Below are 23,022 nucleotides of genomic sequence, written 5' to 3'. Positions count from 1 at the left end.
GCTGGTTGAGGCGACCACAATAATGTAATATTTAGCCACAGGAATGCGAAGTTTAGAAGATTCACCCTTTGGAAATCGCGTATTTTACACAAATATTACAACCAGAACGCGAGTGTTACTGAAGGACTCCCCTTAACGCGATTAGGCTACTTTTGACGAGAAATTGGGCGGGTTTTACTGTCAAACCTTGGCAACCATGCAGTGTCGATCACTGATGTTCGCGTGCATGTACTGTATTTAAAGGAGAAGCTACCTACGTCACTCGTAGCGGGGATCACAAGTTGATCATTTTAAGCGGTTAGTTGACAAAACACGATAATTTGTCTCTTATAATAAATTACTTTTAGTTTGAAATATAGCTACTTTATTTCTTGAGTGCAATATATAATTTTTGCCGGCAGATGTCATGGTCATATTTATCGTGTGGATTACAATAAATGCATTAGACTGCTTATGTGAGCATATTATTCACATGCAAATATTACTCTTGATATCAGTCTTGATAGTGGACTTATATCATACAAATAATAAAATTATCTTTATTAAATGTTCTAAATCCAAATATATAAATTTACACAGTACGTGCACGGTTGCATGCATTTGACCCGTGCATCACTGAGCTGACGTGTGCGTACATGCAAACAATGTAAATAAAAGACACGCTTTTTTCCTTTTTGTACAGGAAGGAGTTCCCCACTAGAAAATATGTATGACACGCGTGCGCGTGAAGAAGCGCGCGTCAGATTCTCCTCCTGATCCGTCCAAAACGGGGAAAGAAAGATGAGTTGAGGTAGGACACATTTCACACATGCTTTGTGTTTTAAAGACTCATAAACACAGACGGTGACCATCTTCGGGTATTATGTTGGTACTGACTGTAGAAAAACGCTCCAGTCGCTGGAGAAGTGAGTTTGCGTGGCTTGCGTGTCGGCGTGTATCGGTTAGCTTTCGCTAGCTTACAGGTCCAGTAAGTTTAACCTTAAGAATCTTAAATGAACTTAAGTTGACAAAACGGTGGGTTGTAATGACGGCTACATTTGCTTTCCTCTTGTCTGGTCATTTTTTGGAGACGTGGTCACTGGAAAGCTGTCAGATACACTCATCGAAGAAATGATGCCACGTGATAACGTTACCCACGGAAAGAAACATGCACGCGCTTTACTATGAGTTAGTAAAAACACACCAAAAAAGAGAAATACAGTATGGGGAAAAAATTGATGTAATGGATATTTTCGAGTCAGGAACAATAAGTTTAAAAGTTACTTGAAAAACGTTTAAGTACATTAAAATGATTTTTCCCCACAATATTTTTGATATCCCCGTACAAACATTAGGTTTTAAGGCGCTCCCTGTGTCCATATGTGATGGTTGACTGTTTGTTTGATAGCATTCTCTCTCTCTCTCTCTCTCTCTCTCTCTCTCTCTCTCTCCTCTCTCTCTCTCTCTCTCACAAACAAGAGAGGTTTCTCTGAGGTTGGAAGTTAAAAATGGTACATAGAATTATACCACGGGGCTGTTGAATGCTTTATTCTGATTGGTTGGGGACTGTCCCATTGGTATGCATTATATTTCGGTAAACGCACACCTAACCTGTCAAATGCCTTAATATTACCACCAGAGCAATGTTTTTGGTAACCATGGTATGAAAAATAATTGTCATTTAAATAATTAGAAAATCCTTGCGTCGTGCCACATAACCACCATTGGTGTGCATTATTTTCGAATAGTTGTCGTCAAAATAATCCTTACAATAATCCTTACAATAATCCTTACATAGTACACAGTTAGGATTTACATTTCTCTGTTTCTATGTAGTTTATATTTGTATCTTTTGGTTTATTTGTAGCCGACATGGATCATCAAACTTTTGGGTCATATGTTATCCACGTATGTGGCCCCAAAATGCCGTTGGACACTTGAGCCTCTTAAAATATAACGAGGACATAAAAACTATGAAACACATGGGGGCGGTTTCCAGGACAGGGTTTAGGTTAATCCAGGACTTGGCCTCATTAATATTAGGTCATTTAAGAGGTTTTACAAACAACATACCTTGCAAAAAACACTACAGGTGTGCATCTAAAGACAAAACAATGTCAACGAAATATGGTGAAATTAAACAGGATAAGGTGTTTTTAAATTAAAGCAGGTCAAACATGCATTTTAGTCTCGGACTAGGATAAGCCCTGTCTGAGAAACAGCCCCATGATTAAAGAAACACATTTACAAGCAAAATAAATAAATACCTGTTAGTACTTCATAGATCCTCAAGTAATTGGGGGGAATGTTAAAAACCAAATTAATTTGTTTCTAGATAAGGCTGTCACAATGATTAAATAATCGTCTCATTGCGATTGTTTGACCTCATTGCGATGATTTCATATCACCGCAATGATTGCACATCTCTCTAAAAACCACAAGGGGTAGCTGCAGGAATTATTTTTTGCAGGCACTATAGACATGTGGTCCAGTACCAATATGACCTTAGCAGGATTGGCTACTATTTAAGGCCTGTTCTGGTGTAGTCAATTTATTTTGATTGCATTTTTATTTTCACTTTTTTTCAGACACTTTATTGTGTTTATTTCTTAAAAAGAATGTTCAGTTTTTTATTCAATAAATAATTACTTTTAAATATGTGTTGTGTGTATTAATATTTACTGCCAGGTAAACCTTGCAAAAGATTTCATTTAAATAATCACAACGTGTGAAAATTATTTCAAGAAAAAAAATTATGAGAATTAAATGTCAAAGCAATAAAACAGACAATTAATTGTTGTCAAAGTACTAAAACAGGCACTACACTTCACATAACTGTTAACTTCAAACAATATGATGTGGATTTCAATGTCGATGTAAGTTTATATGATAGCAATAATATTAAAAGCCTACTTTTTCCCAACAATCTTAAAAAAAAAAAAAGATCATGTGTGTGTTTAAAAAACTTTAAGCTTCTGTGGATTTAGGTCAGATCAGAAGTGTAAAGCCATAAATAAGTCAGATGTCTTGGAAATACAAAGCACTTGGTCAAAGCAGTACTTAAAAGCTTGACATTTGGCAACTTTGTTTTTTTTTTGTGGTGTTATTGAGGAATAATGCCAGAAGTTAATAAATCATTGCAGATTAATGAGTAAAGCAAAGAAAGAAATGTCTTTCTGTTCTTAACTGCTTACCAGAGCTTGACCACCATTTTAAAATCCCAAAGTAATACAGTGAAATCGAGAATTAATTTATGACTTTTATTTTGTATTGGTATAGAATAATAAGTTAGTTAATCTGATTCTTGTATATAATTGTTGTATTTAGCTTAATACTTTTGTGTTGGATTTTTTTTCTCAGTAACGATATAATGAAATAAGCCACATTCCCGCTAGCATTCCAATGCGGATCAGCTGGAAAAAAAATGGTTTCTTTAGCCCTCCCACCCAGATTACGTTAAAAAAACAAACAAAGCTGTAGGCTGCTACTATGTTCTTGTTATGATCCAAACGTTACGTGTCGTGCTTTTGCAATTGTTCCCCCCGCTGGTCGCCCTAATCGCATGAAAAATATTTTTATCGGCTAAGATGTTGTTCTCACATAGACTGTGCTAATAGGTCCAAGTAAGTCTAATCTTACCAAAGGTTGCTTGACCTAACATTTGACCAGGGGCTACAGTGTTGTCTTTTCAATGCTCTCAATTTCCCAGGATATGTGTTACTGTACTCACTGTGGTCTGAGCTAGTTGGAAATTACATTGTAATAGTTTGTTTTGGTGTGACCGAAGGTATGAATGTCAGAGTTTCTCTGGTCAGGTCCTGTTTTGTTAAGTTGTTTCGCAGCTGTCGTATTACAAAGACGTGATTGTCCGTTCCAAGTTAAACACAAGAAGTGTGAGAACACAGACGGACCTTTTGTGCGTCGGTAACGCGAGTCTGCAAAAGTCCTGCCAATTGGAAGGCAAAGTCTTGAAGTGGTTCTTCATGGACAGCTGTTTGAATCTCACCACCAGTGTTTGTCTTTTGTTCAAACTACCGAATTGTTCGTAAATATATTTCGGTGAGGGGGTAATTAAAATGTAATTTAAATATTCAAAGCTGTATAAATCTAGTAGGGTTTTGAAGTACAGTATGTCCTCCATTCAGATTATTCTCATAGAAAGGATGGTGTACTTAGTCATATTTGACCGATAAGGGATTTTTTAGTAACTAATCAAATAAAAAAAAGTATCATAAATAGTTCATTTTGAACCTCATCGGTCAAGTGGTCTTCGTAGAATTATCAGTTTATCGCTTTTTTTGTATTAACTATGGTGCGCTTTTTTAAGTTTTCTGGCCCTTATGAAATGAATCATGATTTAACAGTAAAAACCCCAAAAAACATGTTTTTTAGGGCAGCAAGATCTAGTGAAATAACCGCAATTTCACAAACATACATGTCGCAATATGCACACAGCAGTGGTTTGCAATAGTTGAATGACTTTGATATTGAAAGAATCAATAACAAAACGCTGACACGCGTAAATCGTCTATAGTCAAAGTTTTGGGTATCTGCAGATAGCAGAGAGACTGGCAAGACAATTTAATTTGATTTTACAAACTTAAAGGCGGGGTGCATGATCTCTGAATGCCAATGTTGATATTTGAAATCACCTGAACAAACACGCCCCTACCCCAACAGAATCTGGACCTTCTTTTGATAGACCCGCCCCACACATACGCAACCCAGGCAACGATGTCGGTTAGTAGACATGCTCCTTACTGCTGATTGGCTACAAGTGTGTTTTGGTACTTGGCCCAACTCCCTTTTCCGAAGTGTTTTTAAAAAATCATGCAACCGCCTTTAAAGCATTATGTCGCATATAGCAATTTTAGCAAGATATCACATCACAGTTTTCTTAATCAATTTTCTTTAAAAAAAGAATCCAGATAATTTACTCATCACCATGTCATCCAAAATATTGATGTCTTTCTTTGTTCAGTTGAGAAGAAATTATGTTTTTTGAGGAAAACATTCCAGGATTTTCTCATTTTAATAGACTTTAATGGACCCCAGTAACAGTTTAATGCAGTTTAAAATTGCAGTTTCAAAGGACTCTAAACAATCCCAAATGAGGCATAAGGGTCTTATCTAGTGAAGCGAAAAAATATGCACTTTTAAATTACAACTTCTCATCTTTTTCTGTCTGTGTGATGAGTCAGCGCGACCTCACGCAATTGCGTAATGATGTCGAAAGGTCACGTGTTACATATATGAAACGCACATTTGCGGACCATTTTAAACAATAAACTGACACAAAGATATTAATTAGTATCATTCAACATACAACAATATCAGAACGGTCTTCGTTCTCCACACTTGTAAACACTTGGGCGTAGTTTCGCATATGTCAACCGTGACCTCTTGACGTGATGATGTATTACGTGAGGTCGCTTTGGTGCGTCAAAGGACCAGACGAAGACGAGAAGTTGTGGTTTAAAAGTGCATATTTTTCTTGCCAAAAATGACAATCGTTTCGCTAGATAAGACCCTTATGCCTCGTTTGGGATCGTTTAGAGTTCTTTGAAGCAGTTTTAAACTGCATTAAAACTGTTAAGTGTTGGGGTCCATTAAAGTCCATTAAAATGAGAAAAATCCTGGAATGTTTTCTTCAAAAAACATAATTTCTTCTCGACTGAACAAAGAAAGACATCAACATTTTGGATGACATGGTGGTGAGTAAATTATCTGGATTTTTTTGAGAAAATGGACTAATCCTTTCAAATATCTTCCAGCCTTTCTAGTTAAACTGTGGTTACTACAAAAATAAGTTTGCCAATGCAAAACAATACAACACTGCAAAATGAGAAAAGAAAAGAGTTACGTATTAGATGTCTCTTCTATTTACTGTACGTTTTGAAAAATTATAAATTTAGATATTTAAATTGAAAATGGAACCCTCAAAATACAACTTTGGCTAAGTTTACTACTTACAGCAGTTAAAATCACTCTTAACGTCATACAGATGTGGGCAGTACGCTTGCGAATCGGTATTGATTTAATTAGGTCTTGTATATACACTCCATCATGCTTCGATAAAAGTTTACAAACTGTTTGTGCCAGTTGTTAACGACCCGTACTTGTTGGCTGTGTTTCAAGTCCCATCTGTTACTGTAGATCTGTTGTTGCATTTTCTGCATTTGTTTTGTTTCTAAATTCAGTTCAGTTAGATCTGTAAGAAATCCTCTCAGTCTTGTTTTGTTTTGTAAATATTGGAAAAGTTTCTTGAACATTCTCCAATGTAGAACTTCTCACTGTCATGTCAAATACAAATGTGGTCACATAGCAGGTTTCTGTGAAATCTGGTTACAAAAAACTACAAATAACAGTAGCACTAGATGGTCAGCTATAGTAGTGAGAATTGAACTTGATTCATTTACAGTATAATTCGCCGTTATCCTAAAAGTGGTTCTTTAATCTGCCTTTAGGGTATAGACTTGTAAGACTTGTTGCTCCATGTTGCTCACTTATCTTGAAATCATGAAGGTTCTGTATTTTGTCTGGTGTTTTTCGGTTTGCCGCCTCTGTCTTTACCTGGTTATGCAATGTTTTTTTTTTCATTTCTTAGTTATTTCCCAACGTTTGATGACACCCCGCTATTTATTTAAACTTACTTCCCTGTTTATCTTGACCAAAGACAATGCAAACGCTAATGTGACAGGAAGATCTGCTGTTTTCAGCAAGTTTCCACTCATTTTGTTGGCGAATCATAGGTAAAACTAATCGCAGCAGGTCTATTGTTACCAGTCCAGCCCATATGATGACGGTTACATACAGGTATGTTATATCTCTTTACATGCATCAGGAAATTGCGTAACCTGCTCTAGTAGAGATTAGTCAAAAAGGTTCGGCACTTATCCGAGTGGCTTCATCACAGTAAGAGACGTTGATAATGTAAATCAAGGTCACTGTTATCATTTAAATGGCGTAGCTTTAGTAAATGATGATAAAGTTTGTGATGACTACTAAGTCTTGAAACTAGGGATGCGAAACTAGGGATCGCGATTAATCTATAGCAGAATTAAAAATTTTGTTAACCATATATGTTGTGTGTAAACTGTGTATAATAACACATACATGTTTATGTATTTAGGAAATGTTTACATGTGTATATATACATTTGTATATTTATGTATCATTTATATATAAATATAAAAATATAAATATATATAAATATAAATATACACATGTATATATATGTACAGGGGCGTAGCACAAGGTCCCGGGCCCTATGCATAAGCAGTCCTGATGGGCCCCCCATTTTTCCATATCGTTTTCTAATCACTACAAGAACAAACTGTATGATAACCAAACAAGACTTGATTCAGTCATATTTTATTTTGCTGAATGAATAAGACATTACATTTTTACATTACTTAGAACATTTATTTTTATTATGCTTTATTACTTTAAGGCATAAATTAAATCTTAAATATGCCATTTTAGTTTTGTACATTAAAGGGGACATATTATGAAAATCTGACTTTTTCCATGTTTGAGTGCTATAATAGTGTCCCCAGTGCTTCTATCAACCTAGAAAATGTTAAAAAGATCAACCCAATAACTTAGTTTTGGTAAACCATTTTCTGCAAGCATGTGAAAAATAGGTAATTGTAATTTGGCCCTTATTGTGATGTCAGAATAAGGTAATACCGCCCACTTTATCTGCACTATCCAACCACAGCACAACCATTTAGTATGGAGAGAAAGAGAGAGATAAAATATTTCACAGCACAATTGAGTTTCAATTGCAACAAACCACCACCATTGTGATCAGTGTTTGCACTTCATTTGCTCATTTGCATTTTAAATGACACACCCAAAACGGCACACTTTTGCTCAGACCTATTTTAGACTTAGTTTACATCTTTAAAAAAATCTCATAATATGTCCCCTTTAACAAAAAGCTCCATTCATATTAAAAGACGAACAAAACGTGTATCACTAGTCATTTTATCTGGAAAAAAAGCAAAATGAAACAAATGCTATTGCTTACATACTTTAGCCTATTCATTTAAAACTAAACATTTTTAAAATTAGACTATTATTTTGTATGCAAACAGCTGTTAGTATACAGTTTATTTATTTAGCCTTTCAACTCAATTTGCATGTAGTCTATGACCAAATTATCATCTGAAAGTGTATATTCTGCTTTTTCAATGGGTTGTCTCAGTTCATTTTAGCACTAACAATCGCACCCAGGAAAATTCGGACAGTTTAGTCAGAGGTGGGAAGAGTAATAAAATATTCTACTTAAGTAAAAGTAAAGTTACTTTAATAATATTTTAATTAAGTAGTAAAAGTAAAGTTACTGGTTTAAAATCTACTCAAGTAAAAGTAAAAAGTAAGTCACTTTAACTTAGAGTAAAAGTTACTTTTTTACAGCGGGAAGAGGTGGAGAATTCTAGTATAGTTCAGAAAACGACAAGGGAATATAAATCTCAAACTAGTTGTTTTTAATTTTCTTTACAATTATCTTTACAATTAAAGTGCAATAAAGTTAATAAAATAAAAGCATTTTTATAACTAAGAAACATTTATGGAATTGTTTAATGATTTTTACAGGTGAGTTATGCACTTTTAAAGCAAAAATAATATGAAGTCAGCAGCTAGTACAATCACTATAGTAAGGTTGTAATTTATGTATTGCTGGTAACATACATTATTATATAGATTAAATGAGCATATCATGAGATGAGTGCATGGCTATATACTTTCATCCTTATTGTCTTTTTTAATAGCTTCTGATGTAAGACCTTTATTCTTATTTCTCTCTCTCTCTCTCTCTCTCTCTCTCTCTCTCTCTCTCTCTCTCTCTCTCTCTCTCTCTCTCTCTCTCTCTCTCTCTCTCTCTCCAATGTCTAATGACCTGCGCATTTTCGAGGACATTCTGAAGTTGTGGTTGACTTGACGCAAAGCTGATTGACCTCGGAAGATAATGCAATTCCGTTATCATAAGCATAAATCCTACCTTACATAGGAAGAAAAAACTCGCTTCGCGTCAGTGGAAAGTGGTCGCTTAAATATGGCCAGAGGTTTCTTTCATAAGAAATGAATTGAGGGTCTGCATTAGCGCGTGCATTAGTGTCTCGTCCGTCTCCATGGTTCTTTTTGTGAGTTTAGCACGTTCCCCCGCCCATCAATCAATCATCATTCATCCGTGATTACCTTGCATTTTTAAAAATATTCTTTACTCAGTAACGGATATGATTTAAAATGTAAGTAGTATAGTAGGAAGTTTGTTTTTTCCTTCTACTGTCTTTTCTTTCTGTTTTGGTGGCCCGATTTAGCTTTCTTTGACAAAGACATTTCAACCGCACCTCAGAAGTTTGCGCTCTACCAGAGGCTCAACTACAAACAAAATGCGCGTGCAGATGGACTAAACCATTTGGCGCATTAGCAAGGGGTGGGACCGTGAGACTTTAGATAGTTTTTACTTATACAAAATATATCCAAACAGTTATTCAGCAAATACACTAACTTTACATTTCATTTGACATTATAAAATTAAATTAAGAAATGAAAATATCCAGGTAAAATAAAATATATTCCAGACTTTCAAGGGCCCTCTCCCCCCCTGGGGCCCTGGTAATCAGTACTGGTTTTACCCCCAGTCCGACGCCCCTGTATATGTATATATTTAATACTTAATACTTAAATATATATTTTTTCTTTAAATTATACATGCATGTGTGCATATTTATACATAATTATTATACACAGTTCACACACACATATATGATGTAAACAAAAACTTTTATATAAATCAATCGCGATTAATCGTTAATCATCCATACTTGAAACTTTGATTAACTTTGACAGGTTCCTCAGGGCTCTATTTTGGCTCCACTACTTTTTTCTCTGTATATGCTTCCCCTAGGGTCCATCTTTAAGAAACATTGCATATCATTTCACTGCTATGCAGATGATACGCAGGTTTATTTACCTGTCAAACAAAATTCTGCAGGTTTAGGGTCTTTGATAGCTTGTCTAGAGGAGGTTAAGGCATGGTTTTCTTTGAATTTCTTAATTTTTAATGAATCAAAAACTGAAATCATTGTGTTTAGTCCATCTGAGTCATCGAAATCTAAAAACTTGGATTTAGGAGGGTTAAACTCTTACCTGAGACCCTGGGTAAAAAATTTGGGCTTTATTCTGGATGATAATCTAAAGTTTGATTGCCAAATAAATTCTGTTGTTAAAACCTGCTTTTACCAGCTGCGTCTGCTTGCAAAAGCAAAGCCGTTCCTCTCCTTTAGGGACCTTGAGAAATTAATTCATACTTTCATCTCATCTAGGCTTGACTATTGCAATTCACTTTACTTGGGGATTAGTCAGCAAACACTGTCCCGCCTACAAATTGTCCAAAATGCAACAGCAAGATTTTTGTGTGGCGTAAAAAAGAGGGAGCATATTACTCCTATTTTACGCTCACTACATTGGTTTCCCGTGCCTTTCAGAGTTGAATTTAAAGTATTACTTCTAGTTTATAAATCCATAAATGGCTTAGCACCTACCTATTTGTCTGATCTTTTAACTGAATATAACCCTCCAAGATCTCTTCGATCGTCTACCCAGGCTCTGTTACATACTCCAAAATCGAGACTAAAGTGTAGGGGAGATCGAGCTTTTTACAGTGTGGCTCCAAGGCTTTGGAACAGCTTACCTGTTAGCTTAAGACAGGCTCCATCTCTCCTTACTTTTAAATCCAGACTCAAAACTTATTTATTCTCAAAAGCCTTTGATGAAAATTTAAATTAATGTGATTTTACTTTACTTTATTTTATTTATTTTATTTTTTTTTCCTGTGTTTTTTATCTATTGATGTGTTTTTATCTTATTTTCTCTTTTGTCTTTTATCTGTCATTTTATCTATTTGGAAAGCACATTGGTCAACAGCTGTTGTTTTAAATTGTGCTATATAAATAAATTGTCATTGTCATTGTCATTGTCATTAAGTTAGATTATTCCAGACTGCTGTGGAAGACTCTTTTAGTCTAGTGGGCAGATCAAAGGATCTCTGTTCTGTATGGACACGTTTGTAAAACTTTGTGGTACCAGAACAGGTCCAACTGGCACCCAAACCAGACATCTTGAATTGGTCAGTGACCTCTTTGAGTGAGTAAGGTCATTTTTGGGGGGATTTTGTAAAACCCCAAGCTTTGAAGGACACTAAAGTTTTAATTCTCGGTTTTTAGGCATATGAAGCTCAAGTCCATGTGATTCCCCTGTGAACACACATGCCCACTGACACATTGTCATGCTGGTATACACTCACACATCCTTCAAACAAATAGTAGACGTATGGCAACTTTGACTTCAGTCAGATTTTCAGGGTTGAGCGCTTTGTACGCACTTGATCTAGTATCCAAATGATGAATTGATGAAATTAACAAGTAGTGTAATGTACTTCATTAAAAGCTGTGTATGAAGTTTTTACCAAATTTAGAAAATATAAATGGGTGGTTCATTATATTAATAATAAATGCATTCTCTACAATATGTATATTTTAATCATCCATAACTACAGATGTAAGGATTACGAGTTTAATGGTTAACCACGCAAAAAGTGTCCAACAGTTAGTGTTACAGTGTCATTTTTTTTGAATGATTGGTTAACTGTGCCAGTGTCACGCCTCAAACCACTGTCCAGCATCAACCAATTTAAGCAATAACGTGAGACAAACACATTCATTCACTTCTGCTCCCATGTGTTTGCGAAGACAGTGATTCACTGACTGAATTAAAATCCCCAAAATGTTTACATTTAGGGAAATCCAGTTGTACTGAGATATGCTTACTTAATATTTCTTTAGACAGATAACATCATTTCTATCAAATTTTACACCCAAAAATGAAAATAATGTCATCCCTCACCCACATGTCCTCCGTTCATCTTCGAAAAAATAACAAAAATTACGACGGCATTGTCTCTCTTCCACGTCTGTTGTGAAGCGCAGGCGCAAGTCTAAAGTCACGTGACTGCAGTGACGCGGCTGACGTGTTATCTGGTGCGCCCCAGCTGTTTTTTTTGTGCGCCTGCTTTGTTTACAGTCTGACAGAGACGCACGCTATAAGTTTGAAAAAAAAACTTTGCAAACATGTCTAAGGATTACATGTCATACGCGACACTGCAGTCACGTGACTTTTGTCTCGCGCATGCACTTCACAACAGATGTTGAAGAGAAGTTGCTGAATAAAGTCGTTATTTTTGGACCAAAACGTATTTTCGATGCTTCAACACATTTTAACTGACCCACTGATGTCACATGGACTACTTTGATGATGTTTTTATTACCTTTCTGGACATGGACAGTATACCGTATGTAGATTTTCAATGAAGGGTCAGCAAGCTCTTGTACTAAATATAAAACATCTTAAGCTGTGTTTCCAAAGATGAACGGAGGTCTTACGAGCTTGGAACGACATGAGGGTGAGTCATTAATGACATTATTTTCATTTTTGGGTGAACTATCGTTTAAAATTATGTGATCTGATGAGTTTAAATCTCCTATGTTTCTTCTGCAATCACTGTGAGCACAGGTGTTGTGCAGCTCTCTCCTGGGTCATAAAGTACACCAAATTTCTTACAACATACAGAAACAGACTTGCTGATTTGTCCTGTGTTTATATGAAAATCTGTTTTACTCACTTTGGTTTTATCTGAACTAGATTAACATTAATCATGACACATTTGGGGTCGTGAGATAATTGTTCATGTTATTTATTTGATGTATCATCAGTACTTTTTACTTCTCAATTTAGAAATTGTTCACAAAACCATTATATTATTGATAACCGTTGTGATTTTAGTCACTATAACAACAATGATGTAAAATTCTACCTTTTCATCTCTATCCATGACGCTGGAATTGCTCATATGGGTGTGTCTGGTTTTATTGGTTGTCTGGTACAGTCAGTATATCTATCAAGTTGAATGCTGTGACCCCGGATGACTTTTCTCTCTGTGCCTGATAAGTGACCCGATAAATATACCGTAGTCTACTCGGACAAATACAAGCAAGTTGAACATTAATATTAACCTCCCTAATACCAAACACTATAGGTTTGCATAAGGCTGTAAATCAGAATATCAGCCCACAAGCAAAGACAATTTTGTGTTTTAACAACACTGTTTGTCAAACCCATTCATGGCCACTCGTGTATGAAGCGTGTTAAACCATTGCTATAGAAATTATCTATTTAAATTAAGCTTCAAGTTATCCAAGCGTTAAAGCTTTTTTGTTATGATATACTGTCAGTACTGTTTATTCTGGTATGAAACAGGATGCTACCGTATCTACGGTAACAGTCAGTCCCCACCGAAATAGATTAGGCAATATGACGTCGTTAAGAAGAAACACTTTGTCCTCTAGTAGTGCTCGCACCTTTAAACCACATAAGAAAATACTGTAGTGTACTTTAATATTTAGCTACTAGACGGTGTCAACGGTAACAAGCAAACTAAATAAGTAAATTACTTAATTTAAAATCATAGCTGAAATGTGTCAATTAGTAGTACATATTTGAGTTTGTATGGCTGCTACCTTGGCCAGGTCTGTCTTGTTAAAAAGATCATTGATCCCAATGGGACTTCCAGGATAAATAAAGGTAAAAAACACTGATAATGAGCTACCGTAATTTTACTGTGAAAAATTAATGTACAATTTTAGCTGCAGATCCTTGAATTGTTGCCTGGCTTTCAAAGTGCCGAATCTCTTTTGCACAGCAAAAGCTCGCCGTCTCTCCTTGTTTTTAGAAAACCGATCGTTTTTTATTTTCAAAAAGATATTTGTTTAAGAGGTCAGTTTAGCCGCTAGCCAAATGGATAAACAAGCACAGACTGGACGTAACTTCGTTCTAGGCACGTAACCATTATAACGCTTACAACCTTCTATAGACAGTTTCATCGCGATAAGCTTCCGGTTTCTTTTTGTTTAATGGTCTGACTATTGAACTCTTAAACAAATACCTCGTCGAAAATAACTAATGTTTTGGGTTCCTGTGTAATCTATCTGTGTGTTGTTTATTTTGCTTGTTATATAAATAAACTACTTTAAAAGGACTTTATTTATTCTTAACAGAGTTTACCGGAAGTTACGTGATGACCACGAAAGCCGCGTGTTTATGTTGTTACTGCTGAAACCGTCTGTCGTAAATTAAGTATAGTAGTAGTATATCATAGTAATTGCAACACTTGTGTACTATAGTATTCTTTAGTAGTAACTATAGTAAATTGGAAAACTGTGGTAAATACTGTAGTACAATTGAATATTTTACTACAAACATTGTAGTATCTAGAAATTTTACTACTATTTTAGTACTTACTTTAATACTTAAGTATGTAAGGAATAATTGACAATGAATTGTTGTATTATTCAAAAATAATGCACACCCTAGGTGGTGATGCAGCACGAGGTGGGTGCAATGCATTATTTTCAAATATTTCAACGGCCGGCGTCAATTATTTTGCTTATACCACGGTTACCACAGCCATTCTTATACCACTGTTCATTCCTTATACCACCGCTTATACCTGACCTGTCAAATGTCTTAAAATAGCCACCAGAGCAATGTCTGTGCTAACTCTGGTATAAGTGGAATAATAGACAACCAATTGTTGAATTATTCGAAAATAATGCACACCTTAGGTGGTAATGCGGCACAAGGTGGGCACTATTTTCAAATAATTTAACATCCCGTTGTCAGTTATTCGGCTTATACTACGGTTACCACAGGTCCGGTATAAGGGGTGGTATAAGGACTGTGGTATAAGCTGAATAATGGACGACAGGTCGTTGTAATTTTTTTTTAAAATAATGCACACCTTAGGTGGTAATGCAGCACGAGGTGGGTGTGCACTATTTTCAAATAATTCAAAGGTCCATCGTCAATTACTTCGCTTATACCATGGTTACTATTTTCAAATAATTAAATGGCCAGTCATAAATTTTTCCACTTAAACCACAAACATTGCTCTTTTTGTTATTTTAAGACATTTGACAGATAAGGTGTGCGGTTATTGAAAAATAATGCATACCTGTGGAACATTTCTAAACCAATCAGAATAAAGCATTCAACAGCCTCGTGGTATAAACATTTTTTTTTACATTTAAGGTGTATGGAGTGTTGTTATAGGTGTGTGTGTGTGTGTGTGTGTGTGTGTGTGTGTGTGTGTGTGTGTGTGTGTGTGTGTGTGTGTGTGTGTGTGTGTGTACAGGTTTATTTTTTGTGGATGTGTGTCACAGCTGACTCACTGTTTATTGGCGGTCACATGGCTGGCTGTCAGAGGTCTCGAGAGGAAATAATCCAGCAGAGGAAGAGATTTACCCATCGCTGCTGGAGTTAGTGGAGGCAGATAAATAGCGTTCTGTAACGTCTCGCTCATTTCTCTCTCTCTCTCTTTCTCTTTTTTCTCTCTCTCTGTCGCTGACTCTCTTTATACAGTGGCTGGTGGCTTTGCACTAAGATGTCAACACCAGCTTCTCTCCAGTAACGCACATTGTGGTAAGCTTTAATGGTCTTGTATTTGGATACGCATGCTTATTTGCTTGTGGCTAGTGGTGTTCATTTTTACTTCTTTTAGCGTTTGTTTTCCTTTTAAATTTTAATGTCTATTCAGTTGAGTTTATTTTTTTATCTATATACACGTATGTAATGTTCTAGCTTTTGTTGGTCATTCATCAGAATAATTTTGACAGTTTTGTAAAGTTATCTAAAAATGACAAGGATGTAGGTTCGTGGCCGCATATGTTTTATTATCGTTTTGATCTGAACGTCTTCTGTGTGTACTCGTGTACGCATTTTTTATTATTATTTATGAGCATTATTTTCATCAAAATGCTAACCTGTTTGAATGCAATGCTTAATTTCTGGCATAAACAACAGCTGGAAGTGAAATTCAAGAGTCAGCATTTTGTATCATGGCAAACTGCAAAGTCAACAGTAAAAAGTCCACAGTTGTACAAAAATCTCCCAGTCAACCCATGTCGTTCCCTTTGTGTTTGTGTATATTTTCTTAACTTGAGAAATGGTGTGTTTGCTGGTATGTTGATCTCAAAAGCAGCGTGGCGTTGTCTTGTGACTTTGATTAAGTAATTAAATGTCAGTATCCTCCCATCGTGAGCATCTAAACTGTCCAAGACTGTGTCATTCAGAAACTTTCTATTGGATGAAATGGCAAAGTTGTGGAATGGTTTTCCCAGGAATTTTGCAATTTTGGAAATATTTTTATTGTTGTCAATTTACTAGGAAAAGCATCTTTTAACATGTAAGATGAAATATTGCTAAAAAAATTTACAGAATTGTTTTACAGTGTAGTGATAGCTCATGAAATAACCATTTTAGGGAATGACCCTAAAATCCTCAGGTTTACCAGTCCAAATCTTTAACCACCAGGCTAGTAAACCATAATGTCCAATCCCAAACTTTTTTTTTACTTTGAATCAGTGGGATTTATAAATAACTCCCAAACATCTCTTTCATGTGGTTAAACTGAGGGCCACTAGTGAACTAGTAAGTATATATTTGCAGGGTTACTCAGTCATTGACCGTTTTATAATTTACCAGTTGAGGTTTTCACCTTGTGATTGAATTTCTATTTGCAGAATAGTTTTTTGCAGTCTCGGTCCGATTGGAATGCTTTGTCTGAAATTATGCTTTATGGACACAATTGAATAAAATCCAGTAAGCTTGTTTGCCTTCCACAGAAGCAAGGATATTCCAGTTTGGAAACAAACCAGTGCACTCTGTTTCACCTTAGTTAAAGCAATAGTTCACCCAAAACTGACATTTTATCACCATTTACTCAGTCATGTTGTTTAACTGACTTATAATGACTTTCTTTGTTTAAAACATGTTTTTTCTTAAAAGCGTTGTTAGGGTTTGATTACAATGGGAGTGGATGGTTGCCGCCTCATCTCCACCCTCTCTTTTTTTACTACGTACTTAACACGGCTTTAGGACGTTTACTTATAAATAATGAGTATTGGGGAAAACAGCTGTGAAATCAACAACATGAGAGTAATGGAGTGAACCCAGCATTTTAAAGGAAAACGCCACCGTTTTTCAATATTTTACTATGTTCTTACCTCAACTTAGATGAATTAATACATACCTATCTTTTTTTTAATGCGTGCACTTAATCTTTGTACGGCGCGTCGTGAATGTGTTAGCATTTAGCATAGCCCCATTTATTCCTTAGGATCCAAACAGGGATGAATTTAGAAGCCACCAAACACTTCCATGTTTTCCCTATTTAAAGACTGGTACATGAGTAAGTACGGTGACACAAAATAAAACGTGACGATTTTTTTAAGCGGATAAAAAATGGGAACTATATTGTATGGCAGAAGAGCACTTAGTTTGCATTAATTCGACCTCGGCGCGCAATAACATCATCATTCCTGACTACTCTTTCCTCTCACTCAAACTTCCATCAATATTACTCCGCCCAAGGTCGAAGTGCTGCAAACTAAGTGCTCTTCTGCCATACAATATAGTTCTCGTTTTTTTCTGCTTAAAAAAATCACCACATATTATTTTGTGTCGTGTAACTATTCATGTAACAGTCTTTAAAAAGAGAAAACATGGAAGTGTTTGGTGGCTTCTAAATGTATCCCTGTTTGGATCCTAAGGAATGAATGGGGCTAGGCTAAATGCTAAAACATTCACGACGCGCTGTACAAAGATCAAGTGCATGCATTAAAAAAAGATAGCGATGTATTAATGTGTCTAAGTTGAGGTAAAAACATAGTAATATATTTAAAAAGGTGGTGTTTTCCTTTAAAGAGACTTTATCCCAGACATCTAGGCTAAAAAAGGAAAAAAATGTGGACTGTCAGTGAAAATTTGATAGACGTTTTGCCATAGCTCAAAATAAATAAATGAAACAAATAAATAAATAAATCCAATGACTTGAATTCACTGTTTACTTTACATACATGATGGAATATCATACCTAGCAAGTGATTTTTTTTGCTAGAAATGGTTACTCATAGCTGAACTAAATCGAATTAATAGTTAACGTCGATAGTAAATGATAGCCATTGCTCACTGGGAACTGCATTAAGTATGCTCCGTAAAATAAATATTATGTAGTTCGTTTGTAGTTTAAAATCTAGGCTTGTTCTAATGAACAAAGAAAGTCGTTGGTGGTTGGATGTGAGTAAATAATGTATAATTTTTTATTTTGGGATAAAATGGCCCTTTAAGCATGAGTTAGATTGCAAAACCACACTTTAGCTTGTGTGGAAAATCCTGCCCAACTTCATTATTCATGCCAAGTTGGAACAAATTCAAGCTAATCTCTTAATTTAAGCCCTCTTGTGTTCACCTTTTAAAGTGTTGAAAATGAATTATCAAGCCCTTGAGGTGTGTTTTGTGGTTTTTGTCTGTTGCACTGTGGTGTATTATTTCATAATATTGATACTAATAATAATGTTGTCAAATTTGGCATGGCTACAAACATATTGGCATAGGTAAAATGAATAAGTCATAGGTGTATTCATTCCAATTGTTACAGTGGTTATAAAGCTATATTATTTTTGCATTCTTGTGGATTAAAAGTATGAGGCTTTCACCTTATGTTCATGAATCAGGGTAAAATGGAGATTTAAATGAAGGAATAATTCTTTAAATCAGTGCTCGAATTGAATAAAGTCTTATGGGGGGTCGCCACCATGACATAGCAGCAAACCCAAAATGGCAACACATTACTTCCTTTGAAAGCAAATGTATGATTTATGTAACATCGATAAAATGAAAAGCAATCCAAAATGTAGAGACTTAAGGCCAATCTCATTTCTCTGTCTTCCCCCTTCCCCTTTGTCTTCGTCTTCCCCTTGCCCCTCGAAACGAGTGAAGGGGAAAGGGGTAAGACAGATCGTTCGTCTAAAAAATGAGACACCGCTCGATTACCGTTTGCGTCACTTTCCCTTGCCGCTAACTGGCTGCTACGTAAACAGACAAGCGTTGACAAACAAAGAAGATGCCGTTGTCTCAGGTTGTGGTATCGATATCCTGAGCGGAGCTCAACAAATAGCGCATAACTTAGCTGCTAGCTAGCCCCTTAACTAGCGATTCAAAACAAAAAACATTAAAATTAAAACCGCTTGAACATTTTATTAAAAGTATCATAAAACATGAGTGTCATAATATAATCTCAATTAAACTGCAGAAAATAACGTTACTTTCATTTGTGCGACTCCTTGACAGTTCGACATTCATCAATAAAACGTCTTGATGCTGGCTCTCCTGAGATATTCATACATTAACGTTTACACGTCTCTTTCAAGTGTGGTCCTTATCACACTTCGTTTCAAGGGCTATGTATCAATCCCTACACCTTGGCCCTAGGCCTTGATCAAACTGAGAATTGAGACACCACTTTGCCTCACATGAAAGCGCAAAACCGAGGTGAAGGGGTAAGGGGAAGGGGTAAGACAGAGAAATGAGACGCACCCTTAAACTAGATCAGAATTTACATTTTATAATAAAAAAAACAAAAAAACTGGTTTGTCAGCATTATCTTTACTAAAATAAAATACCTTATGGGGGGGTCCCGGATCCCCCAGCCCCCCCTCAATTTAAGCACTGCTTTAAATGATCATGGACCAAAGATTAATTTAATTTAAAATTTCATACAAACCTTTTGGGTACATGTACTGATATATTGTCAGTATGTATGACAGGTTAAACTGAGATATCAGTATCACAGCTGTCAGCTTAAGAACATAGATGTACTCTTAAGAATTGAGCAGTCACCATAGACACTTTTTTAAAAACCATTTTATTGCCCTAAACCTAGAAGATAAAACCTCAAAAGTTAACAAACCAGTTTTTCTCTTTTAAAGATCTAATTTACATGTTTTTAACTGAACCTTCATATCTTTTTGACTATTAGTCTGTTTAGTATTAGAATATTTGGAGGAGTCTTATATTTAATATGAACTTGTTATAAAACTCTTTGCCAGTGTTTAACAAACATGACATTTTGTATACTTGAGCAAGGCAATTTGAATCTCAAGTCATTGACCTTGATTGTGACAAATTCTTTAAAAGCGAAACTGTGAACGTCATCTCAAATGGTTATACAGTATCTGTATTTGCACATTATGCACATTATCCTTAAGTTAATGCCTGCTAAAAGAGCAATTGAATTTTGTGAGCCTCTCTTTTTATCATAAACACTTTTGACGCGTGTGTAGCAGGCACATATTTTGACAAGAGGCATGATGCACATGGTTCACATGAGGCAACAAGCACATATTTTGACATGACGGGCAACAAACACGACACTCTGAAGTCACCGGCCACCACTGCTCTATATATTATATTTTCCCAATATTGTGACACATGAAACTGTGAATTGGCAGTTTTCAAAGATTTAAAGAAATTGCAAAACAATGGAAAAGTTCCTTGCTAATCTTGAAACTAAATGTTGCTGTTTTAACTCTTGCTGGTCATCATGCAAAATCTTAAAGTCCTGCTGTAGTCGATAAATTTATCACTTAAACTCATCTTTGAGCATCATAATAGCATATGTAAAAGTTTTTCCTGTCACAGTAGTTTCTTAAAGGATTAGGCCATTTAAAAAAAAAATCCAGATAATTTACTCACCACCATGTCATTCAAAATGTTGATGTCTTTCTTTGTTCAGTTGAGAAGAAATTATGTTTTTTGAGGAAAACATTCCAGGATTTTTCTCATTTTAATGGACTTTAATGGACTCCAACACTTAACAGTTTTAATGCAGTTTAAAATTGCAGTTTAAAAGGACTCTAAACGATCTCAAACAAGGCATAAGGGTCTTATCTAGCGAAACGATTATCATTTTTTGCAAGAAAAATAAAAAATATGCACTTTTAAACCACAACTTCTCGTCTTCCTCCGGTCCTGTGATGTGATGTGCCAGCATGACCTCACGTAATACGTCATCACATCAAGAGGTCACGGATGACGTATCGAAACTACGCCCAAGTGTTTACAAGTGTGAAGAAAGAGGACCGTTCCGATGTTGTTGTATGTCGAATGAAACTAATTAATGTCTTTGTGTCAGTTTATTGTTTAAAATGGTCCGCAAATGTGCGTTTCATATATGTAACACGTGACCTTTCCACGGTATTACGCAATTACGTGAGGTTGCGCTGCTGCGTCACAGGATCGGAGGAAGACGAGAAGCTGTGGTTTAAAAGTGCATATTTTTATTTTTCTTGCCAATCGTTTGACTAGATAAGACCCTTATGCCTCATCTGTGATCGTTCTTTGAAACTGCATTAAAACTGTTGGGGTCCATTAAAGTTCATTAAAATGAGAAAAATCCTGGAATGTTTTCTCAAAAAAACATAATTTTTCTCGACTGAACAAAGAAAGACATCAACATTTTGGATGACCTGGTGGTGAGTAAATTAAATTATCTGGATTTTTAAGAAAATGGACTAATCCTTTAACAGCTTGAATTTAACACTACGCCTCATTTAGTATACACAGATCTATAAAGATGCAAATTAGTCCCTGTTTCTACTCAATCTCACAGCTCTGACCATATATATGAATATACAAATTATTTCCCGCCCCCACTTTTTTGCACCACCTCTGTTGATATTATTAAGTACAGTAAAAGTATTTAAAAAAGTGACTTTTTGCTGCAATAAAGTTCATCCTTGACACCATTGTTGTAACCTTATAAACCTTACCAAATAAATATTTGTTGTCTTTTATGATGGATTTTATGTTTTTTAACATAAGCAGGAGTCTCTATCTGCATTTCCCTTACAGTAGCAACCTTTATCAGTTTTATATTGTCTTTGGATTGTTAAACAGATTGTTATATTACAGCTATAGTGCGTTGATTGCTTTGTCACAATGAAAAAAGTTTGACGTAAATCTTATATTAATAACATGCTCTGACACGTTAATCTTGATATTTTCTGATGTTTTTTTATTGCAGGTTATGCTGCCTATAAACTCCTGCTTGAGTCTCAGTGAGAAAGAGAAGGGCTAAAGCCGGTCCAGACCGAAGAGTTGTTCATCATCATCGATCACACCGATCTGACGTCAAACATGACTGATCCCATCGCCTCAGACAAACTTACCAATGCTGTGGCTTCAGTTGTTCTCAATGTAAGTCAACTGCTTAAAAGTTCATCCAACCTTGTTCCTGGAGTGCACCTCTCCTGAAGATTTTGGCTCCAACCCCAATCAAACACACCTCTACCTGCTAATCAGGTGGCTTCCAGGAACAGGGTTGGACACCCATGTGATAGGTTTCATAGCATTTCACAAACGGCCAAAAGTAACTATATGTTTATTACATTTATGCATTTTGCGGTGCATTAAAAATTTTTTATTGGTATGTTTTCCCTTGGTTTGAACCCATGGCCTTTTGTGCTGCTAACACAATGCCCTACCACTGACCTATAGAGGAGCACATATTAATGCATTACTTGTAATAGAATAAACATTCATATATCAATCATTACCGTAGTTGTACCAGATTTATTGGATTCACTATGGACTTTGTTATATGCATGCAAAATGTTTTTCAAAATGCAGGCCCAGAGTTTTTAAGGTGCAGGCAGATTTTGTGAACAAATGGCTTTGTTTAGCCATCTTTTTTGGCTAAGTATCTCTGACCGACACTATAAAACTCGCAGGAAATCTTGGCATTTCTCCCTGCAGCTGTTTTTGGTGAGTTTCTTTTGACGATGTGTTTCCTTTCCAAAACCGCTGTCTGCTGAGTCAGCCATCCAAAGGTTCATCCCTAAATCTGCAGTTTGTTCGGGTTTGTTTTTCTCTTTACAGGGCTCAAAATTAACTTTTTTATTTGGTAGCACTGGTGCTCCCAACTTTAAAGAGTTAGGAGCACCAGCAAAAATTTAGGCGCATACATCCAAAAATTAAAAAGCACCACAACTACAATGTAAATGTAAATAGATTTATTTTATTAAAAAAAAAAAAACACCACCCCCGGGGCTTTACACATCCTATGGCCAGCATTTAAAA

At 35.7% G+C, this 23,022-nt stretch overlaps 1 long non-coding RNA gene across 1 annotated transcript; it reads left to right on the top strand.

Moving 5' to 3' along the window:
- Positions 1 to 30: 30 nt before the first annotated feature.
- LOC141363393 (uncharacterized) lies at positions 31 to 22,731 on the top strand. The gene is made up of 4 exons (XR_012368900.1): positions 31 to 297; positions 683 to 790; positions 15,466 to 15,525; positions 21,968 to 22,731. It is a non-coding gene; the product is annotated as an uncharacterized lncRNA (long non-coding RNA).
- The last annotated feature ends 291 nt before the right edge of the window (positions 22,732 to 23,022 follow it).

Source organism: Misgurnus anguillicaudatus, unplaced genomic scaffold (genome assembly GCF_027580225.2).
Source record: "Misgurnus anguillicaudatus unplaced genomic scaffold, ASM2758022v2 HiC_scaffold_34, whole genome shotgun sequence".
NCBI lineage: Eukaryota > Metazoa > Chordata > Actinopteri > Cypriniformes > Cobitidae > Misgurnus > Misgurnus anguillicaudatus.
Note: the sequence above shows the minus strand (reverse complement) of the source record. Positions and strands in the feature narration are given on the sequence as shown.